Source organism: Kogia breviceps, chromosome 11 (genome assembly GCF_026419965.1).
Source record: "Kogia breviceps isolate mKogBre1 chromosome 11, mKogBre1 haplotype 1, whole genome shotgun sequence".
NCBI classification, from domain to species: Eukaryota; Metazoa; Chordata; class Mammalia; order Artiodactyla; family Physeteridae; genus Kogia; species Kogia breviceps.
In genome coordinates this window covers 43,824,694-43,850,936 of record NC_081320.1, presented here as the reverse complement: position 1 = coordinate 43,850,936, position 26,243 = coordinate 43,824,694, and the positions used below count along the sequence as shown (strand labels likewise).

The 26,243-nt window shown below is 43.9% G+C and overlaps 1 protein-coding gene across 2 annotated transcripts in view; it reads right to left on the bottom strand.

Moving 5' to 3' along the window:
- Positions 1–26,243, bottom strand: part of TGFA (transforming growth factor alpha) — a 102,521-nt gene that overhangs the window by 20,133 nt on the left and 56,145 nt on the right. The window lies entirely within an intron of this gene.

Below are 26,243 nucleotides of genomic sequence, written 5' to 3'. Positions count from 1 at the left end.
TAGACGTTTCTGTTGCATCTTTCAGGGGGTCCTCTTATATTTTGTGTTTTGGGCATTTGGGGAGTGGGTCTTTCTCAAGTATTTTTTGAGGAAAAAATATGTGTTTGGAGTTCTTGCTCTTTGAGTGAATTAAGCCCCAATTTCATATTGTGGGATTTTTGACCACCACGAAATAGTAAACTCATGTTGCTGTCTCTCTATTGCTTCCAGAAGAATCACAATTTTGGAAACCTCGTAATTCCAGTGGAGAAAGCAGAGGCTAAAAATATAGCAGAGTCCATGATGCAGAAGGCGAGAGGGCACTCAGAGGTTATGAGTGTGGGTTTAGGAGGCAGAGAGACACGGGTCTGGGTCCTGCCTCTGCCGCCTGGATGCGGTGCTGAGCTTCCACCCCAGTGAGATGGGGAGTCCACTGCCTCATGGTGGCTCTGAGGCTGAGCGAGGCCAAGCGGGTTAAGTACTGTGCTCAGCAAATCGTCTGGTACATATCTCTCAGCTGTTAGCTCTTCTGTTATCATCACTGACGATCCCACTATGCTAATGAGTCCCCACACGTAACAAGACCACTCTCATATATAATCTCCCCCTCCCTCCATAACTTCAGTGCAGCATAACTGAAAGTCCAGGTGGGCCCTTCAGCTACTAAAGACAGTGACTTTCACATGTGAGGACAAGCAGAGAAGCCCAGAGCCAGGTGGAGATGGCGACCCAGGGCTGTTGGCCGGCCCTGCTCTGGCTGCAGCACATCCCTGTCCAGCAGGGGCCTCTAGGACATGGGTTCCAACTGCCTTGGCTGAGATAACGGCTACCTGCGAGTCCCAGGCCCAGGTGGCTGATGAGTGACTTGGTCACTTGCTGACAGCGGACACTGGGGTGGTAAGTTGAAGCTGGAAGGATCTGCTGTAGTTCACATAACCAGTGTCTCTGTGCTGACTAAACTCGTCAAGGGGCAAATATGGAGAGATGAAGTGGCTGGAGATTAGTGGATCTAATTTGATTCAGACATTAAAAAAGGCTTTTGATAAGCTCTACAAAAGGCCATTTAGACAACCACCTCCAAGGGGCTAGTGGGAGTCCCTTGTCAGGGCTTAGAGCCGGGCTTCTTAAAATGTGGTCTATGGACCAGCAGCTTCACACCCCCGAGAACCTGTCAGAAGGCCAAGTTCATGGACCCCATCCCACATGATGGAATTAGGGTCCTTGGGGTGGGGCCCAGTAATCCGTGTGACAAACTCTCCAGGTGATTTTTTTAAAGTTGGGTTTATTGCGGTAGAATTGATATACAAGACCATTTGCCCTACAGGTGATACTGATGTGCACTCATGTTTGAGAGACAGGCTTGTATCAGAGGAAACAAAGGATAGAGACAAAAGGCCTCTCAGAGAAGTAAGATGACAGGGATCCTGAAAGGGATCTTTGCTGGAACTGATCATCTTCCAGCTCTTCAAACTCCTGTGTGATACTAAAGCCTGGAATCTGCTGAGGTTCTCTGTGGTCAAGTGTCAGGTCAATAGAAATACATTAAAAGGAAAACTCAGGATCTGTCTTTGGGAACACTACTCTCCAGAGCTGACAGGGGAGGGGTAGACTCAATGCCACAATCTCGCTTAACCTGTATTTATGGATATTTTGCCTCATCTCATAAATGACTTGAAGAGGCTTTATAAAAATAGGTACCATAAAAAGGAGATGCAAATGGAAAGACGTGTGTGTGTGTGTGTGTGTGTGTGTGTGAGAGAGAGAGAGAGAGAGAGAGAGAGAGAAACACAGAAGGAGGGACGGAGGGAGAATTGGGTGGGGGGAGGAGGCAGAGGAGACAAAGACAGACAGGAAGGGAAAGAGGGAAGGAGGGAGAGACAGAGATGGAGAGAAAGGGACAGAGAAGGGGAGTGGGGCAGAGAGGAAGAAGCACAGAGCGGCAGTGAGAAAGGGAAGGACAGAGCAGAGCAAAGGAATATAAGGGCAGGGGTTGAAAAGAGCAAAGAACTCAGGTATCAGGTTACATATGAAGACACAGGTCAGACAGTCACGTGCATGTGCTGAAGCTCCATGTCTCCTAGCCATCTAAGCAAGGGTGTACACAGTCCGTTAAGTAGCAATGCACCTATTTTGCATTTGCAGGACAGACTCAGCTTTGCCCAAGTCTAAGGTCAGAGAGCAACTTCTCTTCTGCAGCTGCTTTTGAAAGGAACTTCATGTGTTATGGTGGATGACATCCTCCACGAAGACAACAGAGAGGCATCTGCCAATGTAAACCGTCTGTCGTTCAACAGCTCCCTAAGAGCCAAAGAGCCCAGGCAATGAGGAAACTCCCTGCTCTGGTCACAATGATGGCAGCAAATGCCTGCTGGATTTTCTCCCTGCAGTCAGAGACCAGGGTGAGGAGGGGAGTCTGATGCTTAGAGCTTGGGCTCCCACTCCTCCACAATCCCACCGTTCCCACTCAAGTCCAGGTGCTGAGGGGACCAAGGGAGCTTGATGCTAGTCAATGATCATGATTACTAAAAGGCTGTTTATTTTAAACAACATTTTCCTGATTACAAAAGTGATACATCACTGTGGAAACCTTTTGTAAATGCCAATGTAGAATAAAAAAACATCTTAGGGAATAAAACCCATCTTTAATCCACCACTTAGGGAGAACTATGTAACCACATGCTGCCTGCGTGCCTGCACGCACGCACGCATGCACGTACACACTCATGTAAACTTCCTGTTTCTATTCTGTTACACAAGCTTGTCCTCCTAATATAATCCCAAACATCTTAAAAGTGAGCATTTAGTTCAAGACTCTGCATTGGGTGCCATCCTGATCCATAGCCCCGAGCAGTTCATTGTGTATAGTGAGGGTGGGTCCTGTTTCCAACAGCACATTCAGCGGCTCTGGGGGGGTGTGGTTTGCACTGGGGAAGTGGACGGGGAGGAGGGAACCAAATACAGTCCGCAGGTGGGCCACATCCTGGCCCTCTGCGCTTGCTGCAACCTCAGCGGGAGTTGTAGGCTCCTGTGCCTGGAGGTGCTGGGCAAGCCTCATGGGCTGAGGTGCCTAAAAGCCCTGCACAGAGTGTGAATCTCCCCACAGGTCAAGGGAGGCACTGCTCTTGTTTCAGGGCTTTTAAAGGTGTTTGCCTCAGACACCACTAGAATCAGCAATGAAAATTGCAACGCTGCAACATGCTGAGCTCACACAGACAAGACCGGTCCTACTGATGTTCCCAGAAGCTTCACGGGCGCTCTGGAGGAGAGGGACTCTGGGGGAGGCTAGGAGGGGAGACGACAGTCACCACTTTCTGAGTGTGGGTTACGTGCCAGGTGCTGGCCTTACATACAGGCAGGACAGGTGGTCACAAGTGGAGGATTTGCTAGTAACTTAAATAACAATGAGCTTTATAAGGAAACGCCCCAACTCCCAGCATCTTCCCAGAGAATGAGTCTCGAAACTCTCTCTGTCTCTCTCCTTTCCTCCTCCTCTCCCTCTCCCTATTCTTCCTTTACCCTCCTCTACTTTCTTCCCCTAATTTTTCTTTCTCTTCTTTCTGAAAACTCAGGGAAATATCAAAGTGAAGGAAGGAGAAGCCTAGATACTTAAAATGGAAAAACCCCCGCCTCATTTAGAAAAGGAAGGCAGTAAAGGCCAACAGGGAAACTCCAAGGGGGGGCCCCGGAAGTCCAGGCAAGGGAGGATCGGGCTGCCCCTTCCCCGGGGCTCAGGACCCTGCTCTCCTCTCCTCCAGGCACCAGGTCTGATTAGCACGCAGGCTGACTGGAAAATCAAATGCTCTGGTTTGCAGAACAGACATACCAAGCCCATCTGCAGCTGGAGTTTCAAAGCCGCTCAGTTCCTGTTGCTCTGAAATTTATGAGGCCTCTCCGGCTTGTTAACCAAACGCATGTCTTGCAGACACCACTGTTCTCCCGAGAAGCTGTGAAAGCTTTGCCCTGAGACCACAGACCCACTCATAGGGCCTGGAGCCCCCACCCCATTCACAGGCAGAGGGTCTGGAATAGCAATTGAGGGGCACGGAAGCCACAGATTCGATTCACAGCAGGTGTCTCTCCAGTTCAGAAGGGCTGGGAGGCAGCCATCTGGACAGCGCCTTCTGACAGCCCTGCTCCCCTGGGAGTGGCGCCCACACCGCTGAGGTGATCACCCCCTTTAAAAGCTGCCCTAATTGGACTTTCTGCTGGGCTGGTCGCTGGGAGCCGACACCTCACCCTCTTCTCCAGGTGTCAGAAGTTGCGAACACATTTGCCTGTTGCAAAGCTTACCTCATCTATAGCCGTTTCATTACTTCCTCAAATATCATCGCTAACTTTCTGACAATTTAAGAGTGACAGCTGGCTTTTTAGTGGGAACTTTCAGCCAGGTTTTTGACCTGGGATGCAGTATTTTCTCTTCAGATGCTATAGTGGGAAAGCCAACTAATGCTTCTGGAATGTCTAAGAGAAAAGGCAGTAGATGAATTTAACGAAGATGGGAACTGGTCAGCAGCCCCGGTGAAGCTAGGGGGGCATATGGACCTGAGTGCATCTGAGATCCACAGGCTGGTGCTCCCAGGGCCAGGCTAGAGTCACAAAGTCGTCTAGGCTCAGTTCTGGGATGGAGAAGGCTCGCTTTAGGCTGTCAGTGGGCCCATGTTACAGGGTTGGAATTCTAGGCTTACATGAGGCAATGCATGAACCTGCAAAATTAGCCAGCGTGTGAAGGAAAGGCTAGTACAGAGGCTTAACACCTGGGTGGCAGAAGTGCTAAGCCAGAGCTTAGAGAAATGGATGGTACAGAGCACAGGCACCTCTCCAGAGAGAGACTGGTGAGCAGGGACCCTGGTCTCCCTGGGCATTTGGGGAGTGAGAAAAAGAACTATGAGAAGTTTTATAAATGATCCCAAGGAGGAAGAGCATTGTCAGTATTGAGCATGGCAGCACTGCTGACCTTTACCACAGAGAGGAACGTCCCACAAAGGAAGACAATTATTAAGGGCATTTCCTGAGGCTGTGTGAGGGGGCAGATGAACAAGGGGGCAGTTTCAAGTAAGCAGTGGAAGTCAGCAGAGTAAACCCAGCTACATTCACAGGAGTAGCAAAACACATCGTATTCTTAAGGCCTACTGGCCAATCAAGGGGAATTCGATTTTGCTGTATTTGGGATGTGTGTGGCGGTGGTATGACATAAATATAATCACTCAACTCATTCACTATTAAAACTAAGGACAGTGGATACTTTAAAAATAATAGATATAAAGCAATTTGAAAGCAGTTTGGCTTCACAGTACCATCATTTAGGAGGGAGCGGTCATTTGTTTTAGTTAAGTGATGAGAGAAAAATAAGTAGCCCTGCAATTCCTCTTGCCGTTCCACGGATGCGGGGAGGGTAGCACTACTGTTTTCACTACCACCCCCCACCCCAAGATGCTCAATTTCCTGAGAGTAAATCTTATACTTAAAAGATATATATTTTTCCTATTACATTATCTCTGAATACAGATTTACTACTTTTTAAGCAATCTCTTCCAACACCGGCTACTTTTGACCCTATTTGATCTTCACATTTCCCTGGTCTTAAACTGACTTTAGACCCTACCCATACCTTCATCTCCACTTAAGAACACGGATACCATTTTATCTCCTAAAACCTCAAACCACCCTGTGGGGTAAGCATTAGTATTCTCTGTTTTTCAGATGAGAAAAGGAAACTAAAGATCCGATAAACTTGCCAGTGGACATGTAGCTAGAAAGTACTAGAGTTGGGATTTTATCTCAGGTCTCTCTGATTTTAAGAGAGTAAAGAGCTGTAGAAAATTAGGACACTATTCAAGTCCAAGAAGACAAATGCTGGGAAGGCACCTAATCAAAATCTACAAATCACGAGGCAATGAGGAAGGGGAATTCTTAGCTTGTTAGGTAGTTAGGAAACTAGATTACTTTCTAGTAATCAGAAAGGGGCACTTTTAGGAGAAGCAAGAGGAAGTATTACTTTATCTGGGGGAGGAGTGGGGAACTATACATATGGGACTTATTATTCCCACAAGGGAGTAGAAGCTGAAAAACAAAGATGCAAAAGAGATTTCTGTCTGTCCACAGATGACGCTTAACTGAGGAGTAGCTGGAAGTAGGGTGGGGGGCTGGCCCATAGGGTGGTACTAAGTGGTCTCACAAAGCAGGCTCTCCCCAGAGCCCCAGTCTCTGGACTACATGGTGCTCATGCCCTAGAAATCGGGAGCTTCCGGCTTAGAGCATAGCTAAAATGGACTCTGAATTGCTTTTACAGCTTTAAACAAGATGCTGGGGGAACCCAAGGGAGCATCTAAGCTAATTTAATTCCCTCTGAGCATTACTCTCTTTGGGTAAAACCCAAGGGGAATCAGATGTGATGGAACCAAATTCAAAGAAAGGTATGGGTAAAGAAGCAGACAACACAGACAACATATTTTCTATTTTCCTACAAAGATACTGTTTTTAATAACACAACACCCGTGTGTGTGTGTGTGTGTGTGTGTGTGTGTGTGGTGGGGAGGGTGGAGAGAGAGAGAGAGAGGAAAACAGACACACATTCAGAGAGGAAGTCACCAGTGGTATTTGACCCCAATGGGGTTCATCCTGCTTGTGCTTATTTCTAAGGCAAAGGCAGAATTTGTATCACTTTTGGTATCCTTTTCCAATCCAAGAGAAGAAGAGAATCACATAACACGAACATAAAAACAATTTGCTAGGTTCATATCCCACCTAAAGTGGGCTTAGAATTTTTAACTGGGCTTAGAGTTTTTAACCCAATGTGGATTTTCTGGGGTTGGACTATGATGATGATGACAACCATTATTATGAATAGTAGCTACCATTTAATACATTGTCTACTAAATGCAAACACTATGCCCAGCATTTTATACAGAGAATTCTGTTTAATCCTCACAAAAGTCCGGAGAGGTACTCATTACTACCCCAGGCTATAGACGAGGAAAGTAAAGCCGGGGAAAAGAATGAGTTGAGGGTTAAATCCTTATGGGAACCTTCCAGCAGTTCAGACAACTCTTTCATTTGAAGAGTAAACAAATCAGGAATTACCATGAAATTCTCAGGGCTGTTTTAGAATTAAAAGAGCTAAAAGACCCAAGGCAATATGGTTTTAATTAGCAAAGAGGTTTTAGGAATCGAAAATAAAATCTCAGTGACATCATGTGAAGTATGGGCTAAAACCAGACTCCCCGCATACTCATCTAAAGATGCTCAGCATACAGATTTCAACTTGGTCTTTTACCTGCATCCAGCTTTCACCACCTCCTCCCTCAAAGCGCATGAGGAAGGGAGAGGCATGTGTGAGATGCCCCGAGTAGCCCCCAAACTGCATTTTAAGTCTGTGAAGGATTAAAAGGAGATGGAAATAGAAGGGAAATACACCACACATGAATGATTACCCCTCCCCACCCAGCTCTTCCTTCTCCTCCTCAGGACCCTGTTCTCCAGCCCCCTGGTTGCCCCTTATCTCTCTACCTTGGCCTTAGTGATTTAAAGTAAAAAACCAATTAAGGAAATTGCCAGTCATGATTTTGCTTTGAAGACTGAAAGTCAAACCTCCCCTCTCTCTTACAATTTAATAATTTGATTTCAAAGAGACAGATCATCTCTTTCTTTCACATCATCAAACCAGGAAGCCCCGTATTTTAATTACATCCTCTTGGGTGTCAACCATCATTTTGAAAATACTTCATTTCAAATTTCCATTTACAAAGTGAACAAGGGTATCTTCGTTTGGCTCTCATCAGCCAGCTTTGAATCAAAATGTGAACGGCTCTGGGAACTAGACCTGAGTCCTGCTGGAAGGGGAATTCTGTTTTGGCTTTGTTGGAAGAACAGCCCCGTTGGAGCCTGGGGCCACCTAGGTTTGCAGTCTCTGTGTGTCTCTGTTCTCCTCTTTATTAATATCAAAATTGTTAGGTAAAGTGGTTGGCAGGAAACCCTCAATCCACCCTTAGGAAAAAATGCTTCCTCTTGTTGAGTCTTTGAACCATAATCCCTTCAAACCCTCCTCTGAGTACATGTAAATACTACTGGGACAACTGTTTTTCTAGAACACTCTATGCCCTCAGAACTTTTTGACAGATGCCTTGTTCATTTATAGTCTGCAGATGCGGTCTGGGTAGATGAAGGACACTCCTCATTTTAAAGTGAGGAAATGGAGGCATCCAGAGGTAAATTTTAGGCAAAGCTCAACAGCCTTAAAAACATAGATGTGATTTTTGTGGCTGGGACTTTGTCCCATGACAAATACGTGGCTCTTCCTTTTCAACCTGGCAGTTATACTGATGGTTTTTGGTTGACCTTAGATAAAAGCCCTTTAATTAAGATTATATTCCAAAAGGAAAACACTGAGACGTTGAGAGGGTGGTGGAATTATGGGCAATCATTTTCTCTTTCATAATTTTCCAAATTTTATAAAATGAACATTTAGAGTTTGAAAATAAACATTATTTAAAATTAAAACTGTACAACGGGCTTCCCTGGTGGCACAGTGGTTGAGAGTCCGCCTGCTGATGCAGGGGACGCAGGTTCGCGCCCCGGTCCGGGAGGATCCCACATGTCGCGGAGCGGCTGGGCCCGTGAGCCATGGCCGCTGAGCCTGCGCGTCCGGAGCCTGTGCCCCGCAATGGGAGGGGCCACAGCAGTGAGAGGCCCGCGTACAAAAAAAAAAAAAAAAATTAAAACTGTACAATGTTAAAAAGAAAAAGTTTAAACCATTTTTATTTTTCATTGTTTTACTCACAGATAAAACTGTAGTTTTATAGAAACTGGCCTTTATGAATCTAGATTTGAATCTGCATAACATAAATCATATTACTGCCTTGTGTTTTATCATTAAAGGGGCCATAAGGAGGAGGGATACACAAAATAAATGTTTAGAGAAGACAGAGGATGCTAAGATGAAAGATGTTTAGTAAAAGCTGACCTCAGGCTTGGCCTCTAGGTGCAGAAACCTCACATGCTCCCACTATAAACAACAATGAACCTCAGAAAGAACATGGCCTGTGTGATCCACTCCACTTCCAACTCCTATACTCATGTCGTTTTTTTGTTTGTTTGTTTTGTTTTGTTTTTAATTGAAAGAAGACATTTGGGAAACCATTCTACGAAGGAGGCAGGGAATGAGAAGAAGGAAAAAGTCTGGGGCAGAAACTCCCATGAGTTCCTCTAAACCTCTGTTATTTTCCCTCCTGGACACACAGACTACATTTCCCAGACTACCTTGCAGGTAAGTGTGACCATGTGACCAGGTTATGGCCAATGGATGTGAGCAGAAGTTATATGCACCACTTTGGTACATATAAACCTCTCCAGTGAGATCTCCCTTTTTCTTTCTCTAGCTGCTGGCTAAATGGAGAGAACTCCTCCAAAGGCATGGAGGAGGGAGGAGCCACAAGATGGAAGGAGCCTGGGTCCTTGGATAACTGCAAGGAAAGAAGTCTGTAAGGCCAGGAACACCTGCACAGACTTTGAAATATGAAGGAAATAAACAGCATTCAGGGCTTGTCTATTACAGCAGAGAGTGTTACTCAAGTGCTAAGTCTGAAGTATGAACAGTGTTTGGGGGTTAGTGAATTTCTGATGAGGGAGAAATCCTCTTAATAAATCATTTCCTTTTCTCCTCTTCTCCCATAGTCCCTTCTGGGAAACTCACCCAAAAACCAACATGTCTTACACTTAGAATCTCAAGTCCATTTGACCCTTACTGGAAGCCTCCAGTTTGAAACCCTTGCTCCTCAGCTTATGGTATGTCCTGTCCACTCTCTGGTCAGGTCAACCCTCACAAACCTCTACAGGGTTGGTAATAATCTTTTGGGGGCCCAGGAGTGACTTGTCCTTGCTCAATGTTTATGCGACCAGCATTTGTAACTGAGCAAAGTATGGATGGAGCAAAGGCTACCTCTTCAAGTGTAAGTCTGAGAACACAACAAAATATAAAGCACTGTGGCCACAACTGAGAGCAGGCAGGGTCCAGCTGTCTTGTTTGAAATGACACAGCTGATGTGAGTTTACTAGATTATCAAAACTCTCTAGACAAAAAATTCAGCAAGGCAGGATAGCAATGTGTCTACCAGTCTTCCTGATACAGAAGGTGGTGCCCTATAATTTCTCCAAATTTGCACATCTTGTATCTCACCAGTTAAAAAATCTTAAATCATCTGCCTCAGAGTATCTTGATAATATCTCATCAATATCACTGGGGGCTTTCCATCCAGGCTTTAGTTTTACTGGTGATGTGTTACATATAAAACAACTTTTTATAACAGTCCCAGAAAGAGTTTTATAATTTGTTATTTAAAAGGTAATACATATTCATTGTAGAAATTTTAGAAAATAGAAAAATCCTAAGAAAATTACTTGCCATTGCTGAGAAATAACCACTGTGTTCACAGAACATTTTATAAATGCTTATGATTTCTAGTTGTTTTCCCTTTTTTGTTGTTGTCCTTTGTATAAGGGACTATGTTTCTTTGACTTCTTTTCCCTTGTAATGATTTAGATATATCTATTTATGGTTATCTTTAAATTAAAAATATTTAACTTATTTTCTCTAATTATCAATATTAAGAATGAAATTGGATGTTCCATTCGATACGGAATTCAGTGTACCTTTACTTCCTCCTTCCTCTTGTCCCCAGTTACTAGAGCCTGATTTCATATCCCTTTTACATTATTTCTATATGTAACTTTTATTTTACTAATTAATTTTGACACTTGTACTAGTATAACTAAATCAACAACAGTTACTAGGACACACATCATCACTGTTTTTTCTACACCGTATCTTTCCCATTTTGGGGGCTTTTAATCTTGATACAGCTTCTATGTAGCTGTGTAGGATCTTTGGACATTTTTTCAGGAAGGGCATGCGAGGGGTATGTCTACATCATGCAATATTATGTGTCTGAGAATATCTTTCTATGTTCTCATCCACATTCATGGCTTTGCATGTGAATGACAACTTGGGTCACAATCTGTAGACCCCGTAAGCCCTCCTACCACTGACTTGTGGCTTGTAGTTGATGAGAAGCTCAAAGTTAGCTTTACTGTATTCTTTTGTAAGAAACCTGTTTTTTGTTTTCACCTGGATGCTTATGAGATTTTTTCTTTGTAATGAAAACTTGTTAAGTCACATTGAACGTTAATGCTTTCAATCTTAAGGACATATCTTTTTCAGCTTCAGAAAGTTCTCTTTAATTACTTCATCGATGACTGCATCAACCTTAGTTTGCTTTCTTCTTTTGCAATTATTATTATCTGTATATTGGATCACTTAATTCTGTTTTTCAGATTTTTCTCCTCTGTATTTTTATCTTTGTGTCCTTCTGAGCTCTAAGAGATATTTCCCAGGTCATTTAAAAAAAATCACTGATTTGATTTACTGTCCATTATGAATTCAAAATTAGGTGCCATATTTTTCATCTCCTTGCAGTTGTTTTCTTACTAATAGCTCCCTGCTGTGGTTTCATAGATGCAATGTCAGCTTCAGTCTCGAAGACACGAATTAGAGATAATTCAACATCTTCTCCCATTTCTTAGAAGTAGAGACAGTCACTGAAATTCCTCACAAATATTCTTCTCATAAAATATTGGGTTGGCCAAAAAGTTCATTCTGGTTTTTCTGTAACATCTTACAGAAAACCCCAAACTAACTTTTTGGCCAACCCAATAAGTCTTTCATGTGGCCAGTAATTTCCTGCATCATCATCTTTACAGACAAAGATCTACTTTGTAGAGTATGATAGAGAGTTAAGATAGGTTCCGTCAGAGACCATGTGGCCCTGTTCAATATTTTTGGCTCAGATAAAGATAGAAAGGGAAAAATTTAAATATTGGCTTTAAATATCTGAGGAATCTGTTCGGTAGAAGCAGGAGACAGAGCAAGTACAGCAAAGGGTTTTATCTCTGGGACAGAATATTTTCTTTTCTTCCCTTGTTTGCGAGGCACCCATGCCATGCCAGGAGTGAGAGCTGACGGAGTTCATCATTCTGTGTGGCCCTGACTGGCGTCCTTTCTTGAGGTGTAGACAGGATCCAGATGGACCTTCCCTAACCCCACTTTCACATGGCCAGCTCTCCCCTACATACCCTGGCCTTCCAAGGTGTGATTCTGCTCCTGACAATCCCCTCACCTCCTGGAGGGCTAGATGCTGTTCTGGGGGGGGATGGGTCCCATCTGAACATTCACTGGCAGAAATTCTTCAGAGCCTCTAGTATTGATACAAGTTAAGAAATAGTTTCATGTTCCACTGATCACTCATTTCAATGAGCATCCAAGGGCAGATGGGAGAAAGGAGGAGTGAAAGTGGTATGCTCACGTCTCCCTTCATTTTCCTATAGACATTTTCTACATTATGGGTGACCAGTGTAACACTCCCTCACCACCCCCCACCAACCCCCTTAAGTTTCTCCAGGAACTGCATTCTCAGTTCTCCCTATGGAATCCCCAGTGAAGTGTCAGCAAGTACTTTTGCATGCTCAGAGTGGACTGGTTTCCCCCTGGTAGATGTCTGAGCCTTACCTGGCCAGTATCCCCCAGAACTGCATACTCAACCCTCTCTCCAAGGTCTGCTGGGATTCCCAAAGAGAAAACTCAGTGCCAGTGTTCCTGCCCCTTCCATGATCTAAAGGCTCTGTCTCATAAAAAGTTGGGAATTCCTGGTTTTAACTCCACAGGCTAGGTGTAAACCAACCACATCAGAACTTTGTTCTTAAAAGGAGAAATGTAAGGGGATTCCAGAAACACCAAGGTCATTTTACCTCTTAATAGCTTCTCCAAGCCACACTGGTTCAGAAACAAAGATCTTATATTTTGATGAAACATTTCTTTTCTATAAAAAGTAAAATAAAAAAAAGAAAAAAAGCCCTAAAGGGTCCCATCTCCCCAGATTCTTCCCTAACCAAGAAATGAAATATTACAGAGATAGAGGTGCTCAAATCTAACTTTCTAGCTAGCCCAGAGACCATCCCTCCATATGGTGTCCCTGAGGGGGGCACCCCACCTGTGCTTGACTTTTCTTATACAAAGGGCTCACTACTCCCTAAGGCAACTCCTTCTCTTTGGAGCAGTTTATTGCAAGGAGGTTCCTCCTTAAACCAAGTTGACATATGCCTGCCTGAAACCTCTCTGTTTATTGGTTTGACTATTGGAAGCCACACAGAATAAGTCTCCCTCTTCTAGAAAACAGTCCTTTCATGTATCTGCAGTCGGTTTCCAAATCTCTGAGACTTTGTGGTGATAAACCCAAAGATGGCTCCTCCAAGATGGCTCCTAACGATCTCCAGCTCCTGGTATCCATGGCCTTGTGAATTCGCCTCCCACACTGTCTCAGGATTGGTCTGTGTGACTGATAGAATATGGGTGGTATGTGACTCCAGAGGCTAGGTCACAAAAGGCACTGTAACTTCTGCTTTCTTCTACTCTGATCATTTACCCTGAGGGGGGAAGCTAGTTGCCAGGTCATCAGGAGAGGTCCATGTGACAAGAAACTGAGGTCTCCAGACAAGAATTATATGAGTGAGCCCTTATTCAGCCCCCAGTCAAGCCTTCAGATGACAGTGCAGCCTTAGTTGATATCTTGACAGCAATCTCTATAAGAGACCCTGAACCAAAACCTCCCAGCTAAGCTGCTTTGGAATTCCTGACTCTCAGAACCTGTGTGAGATAAATGTTTACTGCTTTAAGCTGCTAAATTTTGGGGTAATTTGTTACACAGTAATAGATAACTAATATACACTCCAATTCCTATAAATGTTCTTTAAGTGAGAAAGTCTGTCAACTTTTTGTCAGTTTGAAATTTTTTTAGTGCCATTCTTATAATAGTCCACTACAGGGTAACACTGATAACAACAACTATTACAGAAACATTTACCAAATGCTTTAGGTTTACATGTATCATCTAAGTTAGTTCTTATAAAAGCCCTGTGACATAGTTCTATGAGTCTAACCATTTTACAGATGAGGAATACACGTTTTAGAAAGGTTTAGGGCCTTGTCCAAAGGCACAGAACTAGGAATAGGCAGAGGGGAAATCCAAAAACAGGCCGTGTGACCCCAGAGCTCACACCCTAAAGCTCTGGGCTATGGGAACAGAGGACAGCAGGAATCAATCTCCTATGATCTGATTTCTACAATAATATAACTCAATTCTCTATCAATTTGCAAGCAGTTCTAGAGCTTATATAAGCTTGTGGTCAACTAAAGCCTCTAGATTTTCTCCACATATATGATTGTCAGACTTGGCCTCATATCCTTCCTAATTAAATAGTTATTCTTAACCTAGATACTGTTAAATGTGTCACTGTTCAATTTAACCTGGTTGGTTGGCTTTGATCCATTGTTCTAGCTCAATACTTTTTTTTTCCCCCCTTTTTGAGTCTTTATCATTCAACGCTTCCTTCAACTATCATTCTGGGCTTTTGTCACCTCTAAAGTTGATAAATTTGACTTATATGTCTTTTTTCAAGTTGCTCATACAAATCTCAACAGAAAAGGAGGACAAATCTTGCTGGCAAACCCTTGAGGTCCCCTCCCAGGTCAATATGAATACATCAGTGAACACTTCTGGGGGATGTTCTGATTACAAACTTCCTGTCCTTCCCAAAAGTTCACCGGTGAATCTGTGTAGGGTATGCCTGGGGATTCACTCGTTTAAGGGGGTCTCTACCATTGTTCCATCTTATTGATCAGCCACCTTTTAAACTCACGTTTCTCCATTTTGTACTACTGAATACTTTGATTTGGTCCTGTGCCTTGCTGAAATCAAACTGCGTTACCTTGATAACATTGTCCTAGCTGCATTTTCCTCATCAATCTATAACACTAAAAAGGAAATAAAGTTAGTCTGCTGTAACTCATTTTTGATGGATTCATTCAGAGGCCCAAGAATTTATTCTCTATTCCCTGTAATAGTTAGATCTGGAGTTTTTCTGAGAGTATCATCAAGTTTTCTCATCTATAGTCTAAAGAATCTTAAGGTGTCTACTTATTTAAAGTCAGAAACATTTTTGTCTTTTTTCATTCACTGAGCAATTTTTACATTTCCTACTATTTCTTAAAAATTCCCAACAGGGATGGAAAGATTTTTGCTACAAGAGTCCTCAGTATACAGAGGTGTAATTCATCTGTACCCTTGAAAATAAATTCATTCATGGCCTTAGGTGGTCTTACTAGGATCCTCATTTGCCTTTCTATTTCTTATTTGTTATGTTTTATCTTCTATAATTAAAATTTTAGCCAGTAGTAGTCTTTTCTTGGTTCTGCACTAACCTCATTCCAGCTGCCCCAAGGAACAGACATATTTCTTCCCTCTTTACCTGTCTATTCCCAAGTATAGGGTTAAAAAGTCATTTTCTTGTGTGGCCAATAGCCATGTGGGCAAGCCTCTGTTTCTCATGTCCTTCAGTTTTCCTGACATTCTCATAAACGCCTGCCGGCGCCCAGAGTAACACCTGGCACCCAGGAGGCACCAACGTGCTTGTTCTCTTAACAAAGTGCCATTCAGTACTGTTCTTTGTCATCTCTTGGGACCTGTCTTTCTTTTGATCTTCTCTGCACCGCTTATTAAATGGTACCGCAGAGACCTCCCTCTGCAGATGCACTCGGGTCTTCTTCAAATGTTTACTCTTCGTCTTTATCATGCACCCTCTGACTATAAACTCGGAACCATTATGAGCCTTCCAACCTCCCCAGGCCATATTCCTTTTTAGAATCCTACTCATGGGATCACATTTGGTTTTCCTCTGAATTTTTGGAGACTCTGCTTTTCTGAAGTTGAACCATGCCTAGTGTTTCGTTCTGTCCTGTTAGAAACTTTAAAATGACACAGAGACACACCAGCCTGTTATCCTTTCTGGTCAAGGCTGCATTCAAAGAAGCAGGTGTCCCTGTCTTCTCTACTTTCTGAGTGATACGACAGCCGACAGGTATGTAAAGAAATTTTCAGGTGTTCGATTTGTGGCACACTGAGACTTCCAGAAAATGTACCAATCTGACATTTGCTGTTAAACCACATTCTATCCTTATGACTACTTTGTAATCAGGATCCACGCAGTGTTAATTACTTGGATAAACCATCTACCCATAGAACTGACCCATGATGATATTACTTTTGGTATTCCCTTTTTGTAACCTTGAATTAAATACCCATGTCTCTGCTGAGCTCATGCTCAACAATTGAGGGCTGTGTGGCAAATATTTCTCCACTTCCAAACAGCACCCAGATTTTCTTTTGGGGAATTACTTTTCCCACCATGGGTTTACACTGGTTTATGGCCACAGTCAGACACCTGCCCTCCCTCACAGAATTTGAATCTTAAGAAGACACAGAGATAATGAGGGTAGAGTTCATGCATTGCAATGGCAGTGTGTTGAACACAGTTCTGTCTTGAGATGCCTGGCTCCCTGGAGGCACCTTGGTTACTGTTCATTTCCAAGCATGATTCTCCAGCTTTCTTGCTGATTTTGTGGGCTGTCAACAGCCTTCCAACAAGGCTGCTTTTGTTTAAGGTAGCCAGAATTGATTGCTGCAACCAAAAAACCCTAGTTGATATACTCCAGGACAAGGCATATTCTCCAATCACTTATTCCAATGATGTTCTTCCCACCAAGTCTCCAATGCCCACAGCATCATGGAATCACCCATTCAATTCACTAGACTCATTCATTTATTTGTTTTTCAGAAACAGTTCCCTAACAAGCCCACATGGCATAAACTGGATTAAAATTTCAAGTTGAATTTATTCGTTGTCCCCAAAGAGAGCTCTGAGACTACAGTTACCAGAAGTTTTAAGTATTGTTGATAGTATTGCTGTGTTCTGCATTATTCTTGTTCTTTGCTAAGCTCTCCCTTCCTAAATTGATAAATATAACTTCATGGCCTCCTTTAATGTTTTGAGAAATTTAAAAATAAATTCAATATTGTAACTGAGAATTAAGAATCAACTCAAAGGGGCTTAGTGCTGCTTAATTTTCAAACTACACTTGCCACCCTCTCTGCAGCACTTGGCTTTATATTTTTAATTGAATCTTTATCTTTCTTATCCCAAAATTTCTGTTTAAGGACATACTGATTAGCTGGGGGGCTCTTTTGCCAAACATGTGCTTACTTCCCTGTTTATACATGCTATAGTCCATCTCTTGATGAAATCTTTATAGGCCATGGTCATTTATATATATATATATTTATATATATATATATATATACACACATACACACACACACACACACACACACACACACACACACACACGTATATATGAGAAAGACCAGACACCTACTAATTAGCTACACCGGGATCAACACTGTACCCTTCAACAGGATGTAACAATTCACAACTGTACTGCTTCCTCCTGGAATTGAGGACTCTTAGGGTCTTCTACTATTCAGGTGGTGTCAAGGTGATGGTATTTGAAAGGCAAAAGCTCACATAACTAGTCTCTTAATCAACCTGTCGTGAATATATTTTTCCTAGCCTTCCAAGTCAGGAGTCATTGCTTTCTACTACCCACTGGAGTGTAGCTGTACTGCATGTACCCACTTGTGAGACACTTTTTGTGAATGGGGAAGGTCTATATTTGCCTCTGGGCAATGCAGCAGAAATGTCCTCTGTAGACCTAGACAGTGAAACCACGAACACTCTGATCTATTGCTCCTTATGGGAAGGAGGACCTGGGGAACAGGGCAGGGTATTTTACCTCCTTTGATCCTGGTTTGGGCACCTCTAGGGTGCACTCCTCCTAGTGGTACCAGACCCCAACCACAAGCCACTTATATAGTCTCTCAAAGACAGCTGAGCAAATCCCACCCAGATTCTTACAACTACACCTCCTGCCTTTCTTTTGTCTTCCTTGTTTTAATAACTTTTGAAGTTTCCAAAAGCAACATATGTTCAAGGCAGAAAACTTGAGAGAATAGAAAAGCACAAAGAAAGAAAAAAAAAAAACCTAAGTCACTTGTAAGCCCACCACTTATAGATAACCACTGCTGGCCCCTCACTCAGGGATTACCAGTATCAGCACTTTGGAGTATAACCTTTGTCTTTATTCTGTGCCCCAACTCTGTCCCCAACAGGAATAAAATGATGCTATCATGAACATTTCCCCAACTCAGTAACATTATAGTACAAGGTAATGTTCAATAGCTGAAGTTTTCCACTGATATACATTTTCTTTAACCAATCTCCTCTTGTTGGACACTGTGATAGCTTCCCAGTAACTCACTCTTGTAAATAATACAGAACTGAATACTCTTCTACACAGACCTTTGTTCAAGCACATTTATGATTATTTTCCTGGGAGCAGAATTGGTGTGACAAAGGAATGCTTCTAAGACTTCTGAGGCATATTGTCAATCTGCATTCCAGGACATTGTAACAATTTATGCTCCAGTGAGGAGATGAATGCTCCTATCCTTCCCAACACTGGATATTACCTTCCCTTTCCCTCCTTGCCAATTTCATGGAGGCTTATGGAAACCTCTTATATAAATTTGTATTTTCTTGATAACTTATGATGTTGAATGTTTTTTTCATATTATTATTAGCATTTGTGTTTCAGCTTTGGTGAATTAGCTGCTTATATCTTTTGTCCATTTTTGTACTGATATGTTCTTCCCTGTTTATTTGTAAGAGCTCTTTAAAATGATAGGAATGATAACTTGGTATCCTGTTATATACATATATATATATGTACAGCCAATAATCTGTGGTTTGTGTCTTCATTTTGCTTGTGCAGAAATCACCTCCGTGTTATGATTAGAGGCCTTCCCTTCCTTAAGATTATGCAAATATTTACCTACATTTCCTTCTACTATTTCATTGTCTACATTTAACTCCAAACAATCTATCATTTATTTTGCATTTATTTATAGTGTGTACTTTATTGTTTTCTAAACAGCCAACCAATTTTCCCAACACCATTTACTGAATAGCTCATTATTTCCCTATTGATTTGAAATGTTATCTCTATCATAACTATACTTATTTTTTGGTCTTTCTGTTTAGTTCCACTGAGATTCTATTTCTAGATCAGTACCAAACCACTTTATTTACTGTAACCCCGTAATATGGTTTCATATCTGGCAGTACAAATTTATTGTTCTCCCTTGCCCCCATGACACATTATTTAAAAAAAACTGTTAGATATTCTCATCTGTTTATTTTTTCCAGTTGAACTTTAGAATCATTGTCAAGTTCCCCCCCCTACCCCGATATCCAAATATTTTGGAGATGGACACTAGAAATTAACTTAGAGATAACTGGATAATATGACGTTTTCCTAGTCACAAACATGCTATGCTTTTCCATTTATTCAAATCTCCTTTGTGCGTCTTGCAGTCTAGTTCTATGGAACTCTGCACACAACAACCATCGCTGCTGTGTAATGCCCTTGGCTTGGTGTGAACCGTCCCTGATAGGATCTGTAAAGGACTTCAGCCTCGCTGGCCTGCTGTAGCCCTGTGTGCAGGAAGCTGCAAGGGTGCACCAAGGCTGGAAGGATGGCATCATGAAACACTGGGGTGGCAGCCTGGGTCCCAGTGGTGGCTTGGACACCCACTCTTCATGACTTTGGCCAAGTCACTCTCTTCCCTGGGTCTCAGTTTAGTCCTTCGTAAAATCGGTTCCTCGGATGGGTCTGGGGAGAGGAGCCACAGTGGACAGAATTTGAGCAAGTTTTCATACGTCTGTTTCTTTTAGCTCAGTCTTGGGTGGCCGTTGTACAGAATTCACCCACTCTCTACATAGAGGGGCCTAGTCCAGAAAGTCCAGCCCGGTCCTAAGACTTCCTTGGTCCAAAGATGGTCAAAGAATCCAGGTAAATTAATTTAGGGGTCTTGGCCTTGAATCAGACCTTTCCAGGCATTGGGAGGGCGTGGGGAACACAGAGCGAGATGATCTTTCCCAGCTTGGGGGACAGGACAGGGCCTGGAGACCGTTTGTGGGGTCCCCATGCGGGGAGGCGTGGGCAGGAGCTGCCCCTCCAGTCCACACCCAGGCCCCAGAGTGAGGTTCAGACAGGCCGTGTCGCCCAGAGCTCTGCCAGGGCACCCACATCCTGGTGCTCAGCACTGCCGGCCTCTCTGGGCAGGTGAGCGCCTTCGCCCACCAGCTGCTGGAGAGGCGGGCGTTGGAATGCTGCTTCGAGGCACCCTGGCATCGCTCAACCTGGTGTTTCACACACCCATTCCTTAACCTCATTCTCAGCCCATTTCATTCCTTTTCCCACGCAGTGTTTATCGAGGTCTCTCACCCCCACCAGACAAAGCATGAGACCAGCGTTCCCGGGGGCTGCCTGGGGAACGTTCCCTCAACAAGGCAAGCCGCCAGAGCATAGAACACAGGTCGCCACCCTATCGACTGTGACACCCAGCCACCCACTCAGGGGTAACAGACCCCAACCTCCACCTCAGGGGTGGCTCATGTTCTCAAGGACAAACCATCAAGTGAGGTCTGACAAAGAGGGGTTTTTCCTTTTGGGTTTGCAAATAATAATAATTTTTAAAACCTCATAGGAGGGCTTCTCTGGTGGTTCAGTGGTTGAGAGTCCGCCTGCTGATGCAGGGGACACGGGTTCGTGCCCCAGTCCGGGAAGACCCCACATGCTGCGGAGCGGCTGGGCCCGTGAGCCATGGCCGCTGAGCCTATGCGTCTGGAGTCTGTGCTCCACAACAGGAGAGGCCACAGCAGTGAGAAGCCCGCGTACTGCAAAAAAAAAAGAAACCTCATAGGAAAAGGAAGATGAACTCTTGTGGCTTTGCTGTTTGTTTACACAGCAGGGGACAGCAGTCAGGGGACAAGCGGGTACCTGAGCAGCATATTATCATCACTGTGTCTGCCATCTGGCAACCAGCTGTAAGTTCTCTTCTATAGTCTAGGACCTCGCTGCTCAGTGTGGTGGGTCCGCAGACCAGCAGCACTGGCACCACCCAGAGGCTTGTTAGAATGCAGAGTGTCAGGCCCCACCCCGGAGCTGCCGAATCAGAATCTGCATTTTAACCAGACCTCCCCGTCCCCCACAGAGGGTTGTGTACACACTGCAGTTTGCTAAATGCTGCTTTGGTCCAGCACTTCTCAATCTTGGCCACACATTGGAACCACTTTGCAAAAGTACCTATGCCTGGGTCCAGCCCCAGAGATGACTATTTAATTGTTCTTGGGTGCAGCTGGGACAATGGGATTTTTAAAAGATTCCCCAGGTGATTCTACTGTGCAGTAAAGTTTGGGAACCACTGGTCTAGTATATATAAATATATTAAAAGAAAAAAATTAAGAAATTCCTTCTGGAATTCCTGGACTATAAACAGAACCACAGAAAACTTTGCAAACAACTAAGCAAAATTCACTGAGAAGGAACAGGACATATAACCACTGATGTGATGTGCCTTTGCTATATGGTGTCAATAAATGATGTCCTTAAGAAAGAGAAAAATAAAAACAAGGTTGAATCATATTCTTTGGTGAAGTTAAAAGGTAACACTTCCTCTCTCCCATCTTCTGACTAATAAAAGAAAACCCTCCTCATACAACAATTTTCAAACCATGGCAAGTGGGAATATTTTTGTGCTCCTGTCTTATTAGAACAATTTTACTTCTGCATTGCAAATTTCGGGTCTGATAACACATTCTGCACTACGGTCCCATAAGCACAGTGGAAGTTCTTGTGTTCACTGGCAGAATACAGAGTATCCTTTTACTCACATACATACTCCTTTAATGTAGTTAGACATCAATCTTTCTAGCCTAGAAAGGAGGTTTTATTTCATTGCCAGGGAACAGAACTTCCAAAAAACACAAATGTCTTTCAGCATCATGTTGGGTAAATAATCAAGGGGGTATGAATTGGTCTCTCTCTGACTTCCTGCCTTATTTTGCTTTAAACTCATAGGTGAGCTATGAAAAGACATCTGCCCTCATGTTCCAGGCACCTAGGCAGGAAGGACATCAGCCCAAAAGCCAAGTCTCGGCTTACAGGGCTTCCTGCACTTTGCACATTTATCTGGCCCTGGAGCCAGCACAACAAGGTGTAGACATATCTGCGTACCAGTCAGCGTCTTTCCTTTCAATTCAAGCCATTCATAAAAGTGACTCAGGAAAATATAAGGTGACCCCTGGCTCGGGTTTCCCAAATCCTATCAGGTGTGACATACGACATGACCATATTCAGTGGGAACTGACAGTGGAAAAAACGGTCAGTATTCAGTATTTCAAGCCCAGGGGCAGCACAGAGTTCACCCGCCTACCCACCCACTTTTAACTCCTAAAGAAGGCACTGTTAGCTCCCATGCCCCACCAGAAACCCAGCACGTTCTCTGAGAGCCGGGCTGAGGACAAGGACCTGAGCTGCTGGCTGGTACTTCCCTCAGGCTATTCAGCCCCAGGTGTGCAGTGTCAGCAACGGTGCTGGAATGGGGTCCCCCAGGACAAACCCACGTTGAGGAAGGTGACAATTAGGTGTCAGGAGGTTGGCCAGGACCAGCAGCTTACAGTGTTCAGGGGACCAACAACCTTCCAGACCAGACCAAACTTTCCAGTGTGGCACAGTCCAGAAGTCACTCCACCACACATGTGCAGAGAACTGTTCTACTCTAGAGGCTCCACCAAAGCCCACCTGTGCTTCTGTGAGTTTCCTTGGCCTGTGAAATGGCCTTTATGAAAGTTGGTTTTTAAAGACATTCATTCCCTTCATCTTCTTGAGAATTCACAAGGAACACAAGTATATACTGTGAGAAATCTCTCTCTCACCCTTCCCCAAGTCAGCCAGGCTCCCTTCCTGAAGACAGTGACCTAACAAGGTCTTATGCCCAGGACTGTTGGTACCACTTTCCTTCTCAGAAACGCTCTGCTCTGATGAGTGAAAGGTTTTCTTTGCTCTCCTCTGACCCCCTAAGAAAAGGCTCGTATACATCTTCTGTGCCATGAGGAAGATACCACGACTCTGTCAGTTTCCTACCCTCATCCCTTGGGAACTCCCAGGGCGCCAGTCCACACAGCATGGACTAAGAGTTCACACAGCCAGGAAATGAGTTGCACAAAGGTACATCTCCAGTGTCTTGGAGGTCAGATCTTCAATTCTACAATTTATTTTTTTGCGGTACACGGGCCTCTCACTGTTGTGGCCTCTCCCGTTGCGGAGCACAGGCTCCGGACGCGCAGGCTCAGCGGCCATGGCTCACGGGCCCAGGTGCTCCGCGGCATGTGGGATCTTCCCAGACCGGGGCATGAACCTGCGTCCCCTGCATCGGCAGGGGGACTCTCAACCACACCAGGGAAGCCCTCTACAATTTTTTAAAACCAAGTATTAACTGAGCTCTTTACCTGTACAGGAAAACTTAGTACGGAAGAGAAAAACCACAAGCAAGTCTTGCTCTACCTTCAGGGATCTTATATTCGGGTGAGGTTACTACTCACACTCCAGTTTGGGCTGATACAAAGGAGAGAAAAACAAAGGTATCAAGAGGGATGAGAGGAAAGGAGGCAGGACTACAGACAAAACCTGGGTCTCAACACAATAAGGGATAGAGAAGGGGAAGAAGAGCAACAGAGCTTGTCTCATACTGATGGGAGCCTTCCACAGTCACCACCGGCCATGACAGGTACTTGAATGTGGCACTTCCTTCTCCACACCTGGCCAAGGTGGGGAGAGGGGAGAGGATTCTAGAGAAGTAATGAATGAGCTCCATCTTGGATCATGGTCAGTTGAGCACTGCACTGGCATCTTCTCAGCTGGGCTGTACATCTGTTGAGGTCATTCATCATGGACAAGATGAGTGGCTGCATGTGTCAGCCATCACCCCTATTTCTCACCACCACCAGACAAGAAGGTATTATTCTTTTCCCATTTAATAGACAAGGAAACAGACTCAAGAGGTTAAGTGATTTGCCCAAGGTCGCTCTCCTGGTTGGCAGCACAGCCAAGACGGGTTAATCAAGCCTGGGATTTTTTTTTTCCCTTTTTTTTTTTTACTGTGCTAGGCTGTTTTGTTCACCTTGATGTTCCTTGATATCCCTTTTGATGACTGAAATGATATTCCATGTTTAACTTCAAAACCCCAGTTCCATTTCACAACGTTTAACGACACCCCCCCCCCCCCCGCATGGTTCTCAATCACCAATTGTGCTTCCAATTGCTCTGAAAAACAAAGATGTCTATCAAATTATTCCCTGGTAAACACAGCTGTACTTTTGGTCTGCATGCTAAATTCTACAGTAGTTCATTCCCAATGGTGATAAGACGAATTCATTCTCATTTTAAAATGTAGCTTGGATCCCTCATAGGAACAAACTTCAATTTGAAAACTATGTGTACGTATTTATCTTTAATATAGTCAAACTCAAACAGTAATGGATACTGACTGTGGTTCCTGTGCTTATAGGCAGAGGAAAGAATGTACGTGATAAAACCCCGAAATGCCCGTGTACCAAGTCATTAAACATGCATACACTCTAGTATCAAGTGACAACTCTCAGTGCTAACGTTTTGAACAGTTTTCTTCAGCAATGTTTACTGTGCTCCTTCTGTGAGCCAGAGAGCAGACCACATGTGAGGAGAGAAGATGAATAAGGCCCACTCTCCCTCCTAGGCAGGTCCTGTGGGTCTGCTGGGCAAGTGACTACGGACACCTGGGCTGCTCCATGGCAGGGCCGTGGTGTGACATTATAGTCTCAAACTTCTCATTCTGCATGTGCAAAACTTTGCAGTGATTTGGAGTAGGGGTCTGAATAGGCGAGATTTAGAAAATCCTCCTAGAAAGATCTCGGATCACCATGGGAGAGTCTGTCGGGCTTGCATGCCCAATCTCAGGTCACTTTGTAATCCATTTGTTGTAGTTCTAACGGCTTCTGACCTCTGTGTGTGTCTTCACTTGACTCCACAGCACTCACTGTGATATTCCAAGATCCTCCATATGAGGACACACCACACACCCAGGCACACACCTCAAAAAGGATAATGCTAACAATAGTGTAGTCAACTTCCAAAACAAATCAACTAAAATTTATTCACCAGCCTCACACACTTATCAGTGTCATCATAATGATGTATTTGACAAGAGTAAACAAATGCTGAGGAAGACCAGAACTTTATAGCAAGAAGTGAACCTTAAGGATGAAGAAAATGAGATCTAGAGAGATGACTTCCCAAAGTCATGATCAGAATCTAGGTCTCTGAACTTCTCATCTGGGACCAACTAATGTATAACTACGGCTCAAGTATAAGTTTGATTTTTTTCTCCTTTTCCAAATGTATTTGTTTTCTATTGCACTATGCCAAATTACCACAAACCTAGTGACTTTTAAAACAACACAAATTTAACATTTTATTGTTCTGGAGGTCAGAAGTCTGAAATGAGTCTTATGGGGCTAAAATCAAGGTGTCAGGGCTGGTTCCTTCTAAAGATTCTAGGGGGGAATCGTTTCCTTGCCTTTCCCAGCTTCTAGAATCCGCCAGAACTATTCTTTGACTAGACGCAGCATCACTTCAATCTCTGCTTCCCACATCTCCTCTCCTGTTCTGACTTTGGGCCTCATGCCTTCCTCTTATAAGGGCCCTTTTGATTACATTGGGTCTGCCCAGATAATCCAAGACAAGCTCCCCATTTCAAGGCCCTTAATTTAATCAATCTGCAAAGTTCCTTTTTCCATGCAAGGTCACATATGCACAAGTTCTGGAGCTCAGGATGTGGACAACCTTGGGGGACCATTATTTAGCTACCATACCTAACAAAAAGAATTCTATTTGTCCAGTAATCTGTTGTCTGCAGAAAAATATTTGCAAATTTGATGGCCTTTCTAAAGTGTAAAAATTGGTAGAGTGGGAGGAAAAGGAAACCTATACATATATATTTTTTTTCCTAATAAATTTTTATTTATTTATTTATGGCTGCATTGGGTCTTCATTGCTGCATGCGGGCTTCCTCTAGTTGCAGAGAGCAGGGGCTACTCTTCATTGCCGTGTGCAGGCTTCTCATTGAGGTGGCTTCTCTTGTTGCAGAGCACGGGCTCTAGGCGCATGGGCTTCAGTAGTTGTGGCACACGGGCTCAGTAGTTGTGGCTCATGGGATCCAGAGGGCAGGCTCAGTAGTTGTGGCGCACATGCTTAGTTGCTCTGTGGCATGTGGGGTCTTCCCAGACCAGGGCTCGAACCCGTGTCCCCTGCATTGGCAGGCGGATTCTTAACCACTGTGCCACCAGGGAAGTCCAAACCTATATTTTTTGCTTGTACAATTATAATC